We start from the raw sequence: 14,142 nt of genomic DNA on the forward strand, positions 1-14,142 counted from the left end.
TTACTGAATTGGGTGAGTTAGCACATTGCCAGTGAAAATGCTGAGTGTCATGACTTGGGTTAGAGACCTGAAACTTCTATTTATCATATGGCCAGGATTTGTCATCATCACTATCATGATCTTTTAAAAATATTTGTAATACCCTGACGAGACCCCGAGTTGCCACCCACAAACGGCTCCTCCACTCCTGAGTAGCAATGATGCCAGAGGCACACAAACCAATCCTGGAACCGAGTGGCTTCTGGCAGAAATCCCTCTGGATTTAATTACTAAAATATCAGAAATCCAAAATTGTGCAACTGCTATTGCAGTCGCGTGACATCATATGCTCTTCATTATCAGCAATAGAAAACAAATTATCTAATGTTGCCTTCTCGGCATATCTGAATGTTGGGGGGAAATTCCAAATAATAATGGTAGGTCTTCTGTCGAAAAATTGATAGTAATCAAAGTAGAAAGAGAGTAAAGTGGAAATCATCTGCCACACTGGCTGGAGGAGGGGTGGGAGGGATGGTATACTGGGGTTCTTGGTGGTGGAAAATGTGCACTGGTGAAGGGATGGGTGTTTGATCATTGTATGACCGAGACTTAAACCTGAAAGCTTTGTAACTGTTCTCATGGTAATTCAATAAAAAAAAAAAAGATTGGAAAAATATATATGTATGTGATAGAGGAAGGAAGACTTCTCTCCTTTGATAATTGGTACCACTCCCCAGTACTTATTATGTATTAATCATTTGCAAACATTAGTCCCCAAATTCACAGTAATAGTGAGTACTCCTCTTAACAATGATATAAGGAATTGGGAGTGAGTGACTGCTCTAAGTTGACAGCATGAGAGCACTGTAGCACTGTCCTCCCCTTGTTCATCAATTTGCTCAAGCGGGCCCAGTAACGTCTCCATTGTGAGACTTGTTGTTACTGTGTTTGGCATATCGACAACATCATGGGGAGCTTGCCAGGCTTTACCATGTGGGCGAAATGCTCTCAGTAGTTTGCCGTGCTGTCTGAGAGGGGCGGAGGAATCGAACCCAGTTTGGCTGGGCTGACGGCTTGCAAGGCAAACACCCTACCGCTGTGCTATCACTCCAGTCCATGAGAGACTACACTAAAATTGATACTTTTCTGTTTGGAATGATACAAAGAGAAAACAATTGTGATCCAAGGTACAATAGGTATGACAGGACAAAAATGTACGTGCTCAGCCACACTCGAAGTACAGTTTTCATACCTCCCCTTCCTCTAGCACCAGCTAAATGTTCCCACTAAATATTGTCCACGACTTCATGTGCTGCATATCCAAAACAACGAAAAAACAAAGTCAAGTCAGGTCTCCTTGCTGTTTTCTTCCTTGTCATTGTGTGGTAACTGATCTCTATTACTCAGGCTCAGAAAATTTGCTTCCCTCTCTTTCCCTCTCCCCATCATTCACTGATCTCTCAGCTTTTCTTTCTAGCATCTTTGCAGACCATCTCCTTAGTCCATTTACCTTGAATGTAGCCACACCACAGAAGTCTTTCGTAAAAGGTGAAAGATTTATAGGATCTGGAGTGATAGCACGGCGGTAGGGCATTTGTTTGCCTTGCACATGGCCAGCCCTGCTGAGCCTTGTTCAATTCTTCTGCCCCTCTAGGAGATCTCGCCCAGCAAGCTACCGAGAGTATTGAGCCCCCACGGCAAAGCCTGGCAAGCTCCCCATGATGTATTCGATATGCCAAACACAGTAACAAGTCTCACAATGGAGACGTTACTGGGCCTGCTGGAGCAAATCGATGAACAGGAGGACAGTGACAGTGACGGTAGCCACACCATCGCTTGCCTCCCACTTCTTCCCCTCTTCACCCAGTCTGCGTTCAAATGCCTCCAGAGCCTCTGAAAGTGTCAGTGACTTGCCTGCCACATAAGTATCCAGTTCTAATGATCTTTGATGAAAATTCAAAAGTCCTTCAAAATATGGCACCAATTTAGTTCTGTGCAAATTGATTTCTCAGTTAATGTTACCCGCTTATGAAATTTTTCATAAATATGATGAAGATCTTCAGGAAAATAAATTCAAAGCTAATCATTTTAGTTGGTTGGTTGGTTTGGGGGGTTATACCCAGTTGTGATCAGGGTTTAACCCTATCTCTGCACTCGAGGACCACTCCTGACCATGCTCAGGGGACCACACATGGTGCCAGGGATTAAACTCAGGTCACCACTCGCAAGACAAGCACCCTTCCCACTGTACTGTCTTGCTGGCCCCACTAATATTTTTGTGAGTTTTCCCCTACAGCTTCCCATCCCTCGGCATGTTCTCCTTTCTTTGTCACCTGCTATAACTCCTTAGCACAGTATCTTCTACTAAAAGGCAGTGACAAACTAAGCTAAAAAAGTCTAGAGTATGACTTGGAGCTTAAAAAACATCACACCCTAAGGAGAATACATTTCTGCTTAGAAGCATGCAGTCTCGACCACTCTCACTCTCTGCAGTATAAAAACAGTAGCTTGATTCTGGAAATTCAAGTCTCAAAATGAACGTGGTGTGTGGCAAATTAACAATTTTTTTTTTTTACTAAAAGAGCTGTAATAGGTTAAAAAATAATTGAAAATAAAAAAATAGGTAATCATAATTATATTGTATCATGTACAGAAATAGGAAAGTTCTGAGCTTAGCAACACGCAGAAGCAGAAAGATCTTTAAAAAGATATTATGATTTTAAGGTCTAACACCCTTAACTTTCAAATTATAATACTGAACTCAGTGCTTTTGAGCATGTTGCAACTTGTTCCAACTTGCAGCAATTTTAAACTCAACATTATCTAAATTAGCATTGTCCTAACAGCCATAAAAATGTAATGTCATGCCATGAAAGATTATATAAAGTAAAATTTTCCTGGAAAACGCAAATACATTAAAAGAAAAAAAAAGGAATTTGATAGTAATGTAATGGGAGGCCTGAGCTATAGTACATCGGGTAGAGTTGTTTTTTTCCATTTGTCATTTGCTTTTTTTAGGATAGTATTCCTAAAAGAGCTGGTTTAGACACAGCAAATGCCCTGAGCTGCTGTTTGTCTGAGAACATTTTTTTCACTTTTTGAAATCAGAGTGACAACCATACAAGGTAGAAGATTCTTAGTTGGAGATTATTTTCCTTCAATACTTTGGATTTTTCATCTCATTTTCTTATTTGTGTTTTTTCACTTGAGAAACCCCATGTGAATCTTAAGGTGTTTCCCTTATATTTGAGTCTTTATCTTGCTGCTTTAAGGAGTCTGACTCTCTTCCATTCTTAATATTTTGATTACAATGTCTTGGTGTTATTCTGTCTGGGGTCGTTTTATTTGGGGGGGGGGTCTCTCCTGGATCAGTACACAAGTCTTCCTCCATGAATTGGGGGAGTTCTCAGTCCTACCTATTCTACCAGCTGTTCTTCCCCCTTTCTTTCCTCTCCTGGAATTATGTGGAGGGCATTCTTATTGATATTGTCAAATATATCTCAAATCTCTTCATAAAAAAATTTCATATTACCTCTTCATTATTGATAATATTGCATATATTGTCTTTGAGGCCATGGATTCACTTTCGGCTTCTGTTCTGTGACTGAGCCCCAGTATTATTGTCTTGAGTGAATTCACTTCTATATGAATGAGGTTTTTTTCTTCATTTTTTTCATCAATCTTTCTTTAAGTTTATTGATTCTGTCTTTCAATGCTTTCTTCAGCTCAGTGAACATGTTGAGGATTGTTGCTCTGAAATTATCCTTGGGGAATTATAAAGTCTTGATGTAGATGGGACTTTCTGGGCTTCTGTCCCAAATTATTCATGTGGCTGAGTTTCTTCATTTTTCAACTCTCTCTGGTGCTTTGAGGGAGCTGAGGCTGGGGCTTTGAGTTCGGACTGGTTTCAATAGTTATCTAGTGCTTCTGTTCTTAGTGTCAGGCTGATGCTGTGGCGCCTCTGATTCCCAGCAGCTGTGCATGCCTTGGGATGATTTTTGAAATGTTTGTATGCTTGAACTGGTGCCTATAGTTCTAAGTTATGTGCACCTGGACGGCAACAGGGGATATGTGATCATCAATGCCTGGAGCTGTTATAGCACCAAGATCTAGCTAACCGGGACCCTAACTCGGAGTTCACAGCTGGTGCCTGGCAGCTGATGTGGCATCACAGTCTAACCTATTTGGGCAGGCTCTGGAGACTGGTATTGTTCACTGGGGAGTAAGCCCTGAGCACAGCTGACTGTGGTCCAGTGTCCTCCTCCCCAAATAATAATTAAAAAAAATTTTGCTGAGAGTCTAGGGGTTTTGCTATAACAAAACATTACAGACCATGGGGCTGGAGCAATAGTATAGCAGGTAGGGCGTTTGCCTTGCACAGAGCCGACCCGGGTTCAATTACCAGCATCCCATATGGTCCCCCGAGCACTGCCAGAGAGTGCAAAGCCGGGAGTAACCCCTGTGCATCACCAAGTACGACCGACCCAAAAGGAAAAAAAAAATCACAGACTATAATGTTTTTGTGTGAAATTTTATTTGCAGTCATTGAACTTTTAACAACAATTTTAACTTTAAATGGTGTGAACAGAAACACAGCTTTTAAAAATCCTTTAAGGAGATTATACAAACAAAAGGTTTAAAGATTATAATTTTTGACTTTACATTTTTAATTAAATTTTTTTCATTTTAAATTAATGAACTAAATAAACCAAAAATAAACCTCTAAACGCTGAAACCTAATTTGTGGCTACTTGAAGATTTTCCTACACTGTGCCCTGGCTAACCTTATAGCTGGGCAAGAAATTGCCATTATGGGTAATTGGTAGGTGAGAAACAGTTTTCTGAGAGTTCCACCGTGGGCTGGACTCCAGCAGGCATCCTCAGTGAGGAATCAACAGGCAGCTGAGAGGGACAGGACTGGAGGCACCTCAGAGGTGCTTCACAACATGCAGGACATGTGACAGTGCTGAGTATAGGGAGGGACCGCTGGAGTGGACTCCCCCCCCCCCCCCCCCCGCATGCATTGTTCCCTGTACAGAATGGCGGCTACATATCTAGGATGAGAGAAGAGAAGGGAGAAGAGGGGAGGGGAGGAAGGAAGGTAGGGGAGAGGGGAGAAAGGAGAGGGAAAGGAGAAGATGTGGAAGGGGAGGGGGAGGGGAAAGGAGAGGAGAGGAGAAGAAAGGAGAGGAGTGGAGGGGAGGGAAGGAAAGGGGAGGGAATGGGAGGAGGAGAGGGATGGGGAAGAGAGGAGGGGGAAGGGGAGGGGAGGGGGAGGGGAGGGAAGGAGGTGAGAAGAGGAGAGGTGAAGGGAGAGACAGACAAGGACAGAGGGAAGTGGAGGGACAGGAGAGATGGAGAGAGGGAAAAGGAGGGAGAAGGCAGAGTGAGACTGGGGGCAATAGCAGAGAGAGGTTGTTCTCCCTTTTCCATCCCCCAAGTCTTGTATCTCAGTAGGGCTGCCAAGGTGCTCACCAAGTGTAGTGCAGGTCAAGACAGGAGAGGCACATCTTGCTGAGAGCGTGGCTAGTTCCAGAAGAGCTCAAGGACTCAAGAATATTTTGGTTGCAAGTTTTGGAAAACACCCATCACTCTGAGAGTAAGGAAGACAAGAGCTCCTGGGGGAGGGGGGCAGGGGTTGATCATCATGCAGGAAGTGAACAGAGGGAAAAGCAAGGTCCAGCCTCATCTTCCAGGGCAGGAGAGAAGGGAGGGTGAAGGGGAAGTCCCCTGCCCCTGCCGAGTGGGCTTCTGATGAGACAGAGCTAATGAGAGTGCAGGCACCTGATGGAGAGAGGTAGCCCCAGGGCTAAAATGCTTGCACCCTCATTCTTTTCCCCAGAAGAAGCAGGGGACAGGGACAGGTGTGTGAATTCCACCAACTCTGTGTCCCCTGAACTCCCTGAGGTTCATGCGGGGGCAGAAAAGTTGCCTTGAGGGGCGGGAGTCATAGTACAGCAGGGAGGGCGTTTGCCTAGCAGGAGGTCAACGCAGGTTCTATCCCTGGCATCCCATATGGTCCTCCAAGTACCGCCAGGAGTAATTCCTGACCTCAGAGCCAGTGGTAGTAACCCCTGGGCACTGACAGGTGTGACCCCAGAGCAGAGACAGACAGACAGACAGACAGACAGAGATTATTTTGATCAAAAATATTTGAAATCAAGTAGATATTTGATAAGACTGCCTTAATTCCCTGGCCCTTCCTGCTCCCCACCCCCACCCCCAACCATCCCCTGGAAATTTCAGTTACTTTGAAAATGTCAGTTAAAATTTACACCCTTACTATAGTGAAAAAGATGTAAAAAATAGACATGGCTTTCTTTTCAGACACTGTCACCCTCTCGCGCTTGCATATGGCCTCCAGTAAGAGTTTCCTCCACCCCCTCTTCTATTTCACTGATTATTTGGCTATGGAATCTCAGAAAACTTGGGTTCTTGCCTAAAACTAAGAATATAAAGGCCCTTCACATAAAATGTTGAAGTATATAAAAATCTTCAATATAAACTATTTTCAGATTGCATATCAATAGAAGATGTAGGATTCGAGTTCCTTCTCGCTCTCTAGATGGAGCCCCAAAGCCATCATCTTCCCACTGAGAGATGTGTGGCACTTGTCCTGGGGCCACTCTCAACATGGCCACAGCACGAACTTTGACCCTCTGCTCTGTTTCCACCAATCCCTTGGACTCTAGAGCATCCTTTCCAAGTGCAAGACTGAAGAACTGTCAGCTGTATATGTCACACTGCTGGGAACAAAAATGTTTCTCCTTAAGATGAGCTGCATACATGTGATAGCTGGGGGCAGAGGAAGAAGGAAAGGAAATTTAATCCTTGGCTCTTATTATACCTGGAAGTACATTTCACCTTGCCAATTCATTATTTTTATTAGAATAATTGCTTTCAAGCCCAAATCATTTAATACCATAGTTCACTGTCCTTCTCTCTGTCTCTGTTTCTATCTCTCTCTGTCTCTGACTTTCTCTCTCTTCATTCTATCTCTCATCTTTCAGAGATGCCAAAAATATACTCCTGCCTTTATGGAAATGGGAATATTTATTTACCTCAATTCAAAATTCTTCTGAGAAAACTATCTAATGAGCTACATTTTATTGTGTCTGGCTACTTCATATGTTACTTTTGGATTTTAAAAAAAAAGCTAGTTCATTTTTTTAATAAAGGTTGAAATCAGTAGGTTATAGGTAACAAGTTAGGAATAAATAGGTTGGAACAATAAAAGGCGTATAGATGCCATTGACATCTCGGCAGCTGGAGGAAATGCCAGCATCATTCCTAAATTGAGAGTTTTAGTGATAAAGCAAGATATGGCTGGAGGAGTTACGTGACCAAAATTATCCCTGCCATTTCCACCAAATGTTTCCCGAGACCTTCTAAAATGATGCCTGTGGTGCGGCGGCAGACAGCTTTTAAAAAGGCGTTTCTCACTTGGAGGACCTACGGGTTTTAGTTCTTGCTCAAAAGCAGGAGATCTGTTCTGATTTCCACCATCAGAAATCAGGGTGCCTGGACTAGCCTGCCCCACCAACCAAAGTTCTTCAAAATGCTAAAATCTTGTTGAGATCTGCATGTGCCCTGGAGAAGACTTGTTGGCCAACGTGCTTATCGTGGAAGCTTCCTGCTCTGAGCCTGGAGCCTCCTGCATGAGCTGAGCGTGCTCCCAGCAGCTCAGCCGTTTGAAACCCCAGGTGCTGCAATGAAGCATGTGACCTGGGATGTGGCTCACACTGTTGTGGTAAGCAGCACAGATGCAGTGTGTGAGCCCCGCCCCCACGATGGCTACAACTAGGATATGTGCCCGACCATGCCCAAGTGTGTGGGTACCCCCTGATCATCATTAGAGCAGCCACAGCCAAAAGGGAAGGAAATTTTTTTTTATTTTAACAGAAGTGACAGTAATGATAAATTAAGCCCTTACCCAGACAGATGCAGACACGAGGCATCTTTCTGAAATATAATGTTTACAACTCACATAAGTATTTGAAAGGACAAAGCACTAATGTTGCTATCTTAATTAGGGTACTGTGACTGTCCATCAGTACCTCCAATGAGTACCTCCTCATTTAATACCATGATTCTCTGTCCTTCTCTGTCTCTCTGTCTACTTTGTAAGGAGGATGTAGCAAACTTTCAAACTGCACCAATTTTTATTAAATGGAAGCTTTTATTAAATAGAATTTTATTTAAGACACCATGATTTAGAAAGTTGTTTGTTCTACAGGTGTTTCAAGCATTTAGTGTGCCAACAGGCTGGAGTGATAGCACAGTGTGTAGGGCCTTTGCCTTGCAAGCGACCAACATGGCCAATCCGAGTTCGATTCCTCCACCCTTCTCGGAGAGCCCAGCAAGCTACCGAGAGTACCTCGCCTGCAGGCAAAGCCTGGCAAGCTACCCGTGACATATTCAATATGCCAAACACCGTAACAATTGTCACAATGGAGACATTACTGGGCCCACTCAAGCAAATCGATGAAAAATGGAGGACAGTGACAGTAACAGTGTTCCAACATCACCAGTGTGACCTTCTCTCCACCAGTATCTCAAGCTTCTCTCCCAATCCCAACCTGCCAACTGGAAGAGGATTTTAAAAAGTTACAAAAGAAAAGGACTTGTGTAACCAGTCCCAAAGAGCCCCTGGTGTCCACGCCCTGCACCCCTGACAAAAGGTGGCAGCTTTGGTCAGGGTGTTCTCTCTGCCTGCCTCTGGGGACAGTCAGCTGTCCCAAGGCAAGGGGGTCCCTGGTGAAGGAATCTCAGTCAGCAGGTGAGGAACAGAGGCTGCCTGCCAGCTACAGGCCAATTAGTTTGGAACTGATTCTCCAGATGAGCTGAGTCTAGGGGGGAGCTACACTCCCCAACCAGGTAAGTCACCTCTGTTGCTGAGATTCCTGTCCCAGGGAAGCAGAGCAGGATGGTGTGTCCAGCGGCTGGGTTTAGGGGTACTTTGTCATGCAGCAACATGGAATGAATCCATACTGAAAACTCTGTTTTAAACCCAAAACTTGGCCCTCCTCATCAGAGTGACACAAGACTGAGCGTTGAAGATTTCTGGCCATACCAAATGGGTCCGCACCAATAAGGAACCTGCACAGACTCAGCTTTGACCTTAGGGAGGAAGCACTGACTGGGTAATGGGTTGTTCTGAGCTACAAGGGGTGGCCAGACGGAGGCAGAGCACAAAGGGGAAAGACTGGAAACAGCAACTCACCATGTGTGAGCATCACAAGCGAGAAAAAAGCACGACTCCTGGCCAGCAGGCATGCCAACATGGTCCCAACAAGCCTCAGAGCCAATGGGGTGAGCACCCCAGCCACGCATGGGTGTGACTCCCTGGCTGCTGCAAACACACAAACATACACACACACACACACACACACACACACACACACACACACACACACGTACCCAAAAGGGAAAAGGAAGAGCTGATATAAGAGCTGTTTTTTCTTGTGGATGTATTACTTCACATTCTCACCCATATTTCTATCTTCACCAACATTTGTCATTTTCTACATTTTTAAATAGGGCTGCCCTGGTGGTACTCGGGGGGCGGGGGGAGGGTCTCACAAATACTACACCAGACAAGACTCTGGGTGTAAGATCATGCCAGAGACCAAATTCAGGGCCTGTTATGTACTTGCTTCTCCACTCAATCTCCCTATCCTCTCCATCCTCTCCAGGAATTTGCTTTTGCTTTTAAATAGTGACCCTGTTGATATCAAGGGACTGACTGTGTATCTTTTGCTACCGATTAGAGATGCTGATTATCTTTTCTTTGTGTTTGTTTGGGGGCCACACCGTGTGATGCTCAGGCGTCACTCCTGGCAATGTTTGGGAGACCATGTGCAGAGTCACAGATGGAACCAAACCTAATTAGTCTATTTTTAATTTTGTTGATTGACTTCTAAGTGTCATATCCAGGAAATTATTGTCAAATCCATTGTCATGAAGTGTAAGCCATGTTTTCTTCTAAGAGTTTTTTAGTTATAGATTTCATATTTAATGTTGATGCATTTTTTAGTTAATATTTTTATAGAATAGTAAGGCACAACTGCATTCCCCCCACCCCCGAGGTGGGGGGAGAAATTGTGTTTGAGTCATGCCCTGTGGTGATCAGGCCTTAAGCCTGGCTCTGTACTCAGAGATCACTCTTTATAGTAAGAGAGGGGGGACCATATGTGGTGGTGGCAATTAAACTGGTACCAATTGATGCAAGGCAAGTGCCCCACCTACTCTACTATCTTTCTGGACTAACTGCATTCTTGTACATTCTTGTGTCTATTTTTCCTAGTATTTTTCCCAGTTAGAAATTTCCTCAAATTTCGTCATTTGTTGAAATGATCATCTTTTATTATTAAATGGCTGGTTCTGGAGGTCTTCAGCTGCCCAAGCCCTGGTTGGGGCAGGGAGGGAAACTCAACCCGCTCCCCTCCAAGGGGCCCCGGCGAGGATAGCCAGGTGCGGGAGCAGGAGAACCAGCCACCACCATGCTGAGACCACTCTCCACACGCATGAAGGTACCAGCAGAGGAACAAAGGCATGCGGGTCCCAGGGCTGAGATCTCCAAGCTTGCTCAGATCGGGGCTAAGCATTCTCCACCCAGATCCTCCATCTTCCAGTAGGCAGGGGTCACACCCACCAACTGGCCCCCTGGCGCCGTGTAATTCCATCAGTGGCCAAGACCCAAAGACTATAAAACCCAGCTCCCGGAAGCACACGGCCGCATTTGTGGCCGCGTGACATCTTATTATCTCATTCTTACTTTGGACAAACTGGCAGGCTACCGAATGTAACCTGCTCAAACGGCAGAGTCTGGCAAACTCCCCGTGGCATACCCAATATGCCAAATAACAGTAAAAATGATGGGTCTCATTCTCCTAACCCTGAAAGAGCCTTGAATATGGCACTTTTTAAAAAATTTCAAGGCTAGGATGAAGGAGATGTTGCTGGGGCCTGCTTGAGGCAATCAACGAACAACAGGATGGTCGTGATCATGATCGTATTATTAAATGATTTTGAGGGACTAAAACATGATATTCCAAGTATAGCTCTTTCTATTCTTCTTTGGGAGACCTGAATAGCATTCTCGTCCTGTTTGCGTAGGGCCCAGGTCTCTGAGGCATATGTTAATGCAGGAAGAACAGTGGAATCAAAGAGATGTGCCCAGAGCCGGAGGTTCTTCGTCCTCTTAGCTATTTCTTCGACGTTCTTGAAGGCATTCCAAGCCGCTCTCTTCCTCCTGCGCAGCTCGGGTGCCAGGTCATTTGTCATGTTGACCTCTCGACCTAGGTACACATAGCTGTTGCTTTCAGAGATGGTCTTTCCATTGAGAGCGAATGGGGCATCAGGAACGAGGCTGTTTCTCATAAACATTGTCTTCGTAAGATTCAGCTGTAGTCCTACCTTTCCACACTCACGGTCAAAGTCGGCCAGCATTTATGCTGCTTGGCTGATGTTTGGTGTTATTAAAACAATGTCATCAGCAAAGCAGAGGTGGTGTAATTGCCGACCATCTATCTTCACTCCCATTCCTTCCCATTCCAGTCATCGCATGATGTTCTCGAGGGTGGCACTGAGGAGTTTCGGTGAAATGGTATCACCCTGCCGAACCCCTCTTTTGACATCAACCATCACTTCTTTGTAGAATAGTGAGATCCTGGTAGTGAATCCGCAATACAGCTTACGGAGGATCTTGATGTATTGGGCTTGAATGCCCTGATTGGCTAGGGCTTCAATGACCGCTTCCATCTCAACAGAATCAAAGGCCTTCTTTAAATCAATGAACGTTAAACAGAGCGGCATCTTGAACTTCCGAGAAACCTCAATGAGTTTGGTTATCGTGTGGATATGGTCGATGGTGCTGAATCCTTTGCAGAACCCGGCTTGCTCGCATGGTTGTCCTTCATCTAGTGTTCTGCCAATCCTATTTAGGATGACTCGCGTGAACAACTTGTAGATGACAGACAATAGGCAGATCGGGCGATAGTTGCCAATGTCATGGATGTCTCCCTTCTTGAACAGTAGTACGGTCCTGCTGGTTTTCCATTGGGACGGAACCTTGCATTCAGACAGGTAGCGAGTGAAGAGCCGAGCTAGTGTATTGATGAGTATTGATGGCAGGTTCTTCAGGTGTTCAGGTCTGACCTTGTCTGGGCCGGGTGCTGTTTGTTTCTTTACCGACGAAATGGCGTGTCGGATTTCAGAAGGGAGAACATTGGGAACGACATATCCATCCTTTGGAATTTGGTATGTTGGCAAGTGGACATGGCTATCGAAGAGATTTGAGTAGAAGTCATGGATAATCTTCTCCATTGCCGTTCTGGAGGATGTGATGGATCCATCAGGACGTCGGAGGGCAGTCATCTTGGTCTTATAGTTGGCGAAGGACAGGCGGGCGTAACGAATACTTTTCCCAGCTTCTGCCACATCTACCAGTACTTCTGCTCTTCTCTCTTTGAGGTATTCCTTGATGGCATCTCTGCACTGCTTTGCGAGCTCGGATGTTAGCTTGCGGTTGCCTGAGGCATGCACCAAACCATGCTGGCGAATTAGCTCAAGAGTTTTCGAAGACAGGTGTTTTCTTGTGGCTATCTCTCTCTTGGCATTCCTCACACATTCATGGAGGTGCTGAACCAGTCGATCGTATTCCTCGTCAATGTTGTCAACAATGGCATCTTCCCATGTTGCCGCAATAGTGCCAAAGAGTTCCCAGTTGGTGGTCGTTCTGGGAGTTCTCTTTTTGAACTTTGCAGCCCTTTCTCCCCGCTCTGTGAAGTAGAATTTTGCATGAAGGAGACGGTGGTTCGATCCCATTCGAAATTTTGGGACAACAGCGACATTGGTCAGGCAAAACCGTCGATTGAATATGATGTGGTCTATTTCGTTGTGGAATCATCCACCGGGAGACTCCCATGTCCAACGTTTAGATTCTGCCTTCTGGAACTGTGAGTTACCATGGATGGTCCTGGTCGACATGATGAACTCAGACAGTCTCTCACCCTGTTCGTTCCATTCTAGGCTATGGGTCCCAATGTGAAGTTCTTCAGCTGATCTTCTCGGTCCTATCTTGGCATTAAAATCACCCACAATGATCTTGTAGAAGGTGTGGTCTTCTTTATAGAACTTCTCCAGCTCCATGTAGAACTTCTCGATTTCTCTTTCATCATAATGAGATGTTGGTGCGTAGACAACAAAGATAGAAACTGCAGCAGTGAGCCACATCTATTCAAATATCACGTTTCACTCAAATGAGAGAAAAAATCCGGAGTTCCGACATCTGTCGACGATCAAGAGTCAGGGACGCTGTCTCATTTGCCAAGGTGTCAAAAATCAGATGGGTTGGTCACGTAATGAGATTTAAAGACGACCGCTGGACTAGAGCTTTTACTGACTGGATTCCACGGGATGTCAAAAGACCACGTGGCCGCCCACCTACCAGATGATCAGACTTCTTCGTGAAGATCATGAATGATCGGTTTGAGGCTCTTCATGTTCCCAGAGCGAACAGATGCCGTTGGGCTACACTAGCACGCGCTACAGGGACAAATGGAGACGTTACTGGCGCCCTCTCGAGCAAATCGCCGACTAACGGGAAGCTAAGTGATAAGTGATTTGAGGGACTGGAGTGATAGTACAGCAGTTAGGGTGTTGCCTTGCATGCAGCCAACCTGGGAGTCTATATGGGCCCCTGAACAATGACAGGAGTAATTCCTAAATGCAGAGCCATGAGTAACTACCCTGAGCATCACCAAGCGTGACTCTCCAAAGCAAAATACTACTACTATTAAATGATTTTGATATGCTTGTCAAAAACTCTTCACATGCACATATTCAACTTTACTTCTGCATTCTCTAGTCTTGCCCATTGACCCACACACATGTACTCATGCCATTTGCACACTGCTTTGATGACTAACTTTATAGGGGTCTGAAAATAAGGAAAAGGAAATGGGACTTCTCCAACAACGTTTTTTTTTTATTGTTTCAGTTTTCCAGGGTTTCTTGTTATATCACATATATTTCAAAATTAATCCTTATATTTCTTCAAAAAGGATCATTGGAATTTTGACAGGGATCACATTGAATCTATAGATTACTTTGGATGACACTGATGATATTAATTTCTCTAAGTCACGGACATTTCCCTAA

This window comes from Sorex fumeus, unplaced genomic scaffold (assembly GCF_029834395.1).
Source record: "Sorex fumeus unplaced genomic scaffold, SorFum_2.1 ptg000006l, whole genome shotgun sequence".
In the NCBI taxonomy this organism is placed as follows: Eukaryota; Metazoa; Chordata; class Mammalia; order Eulipotyphla; family Soricidae; genus Sorex; species Sorex fumeus.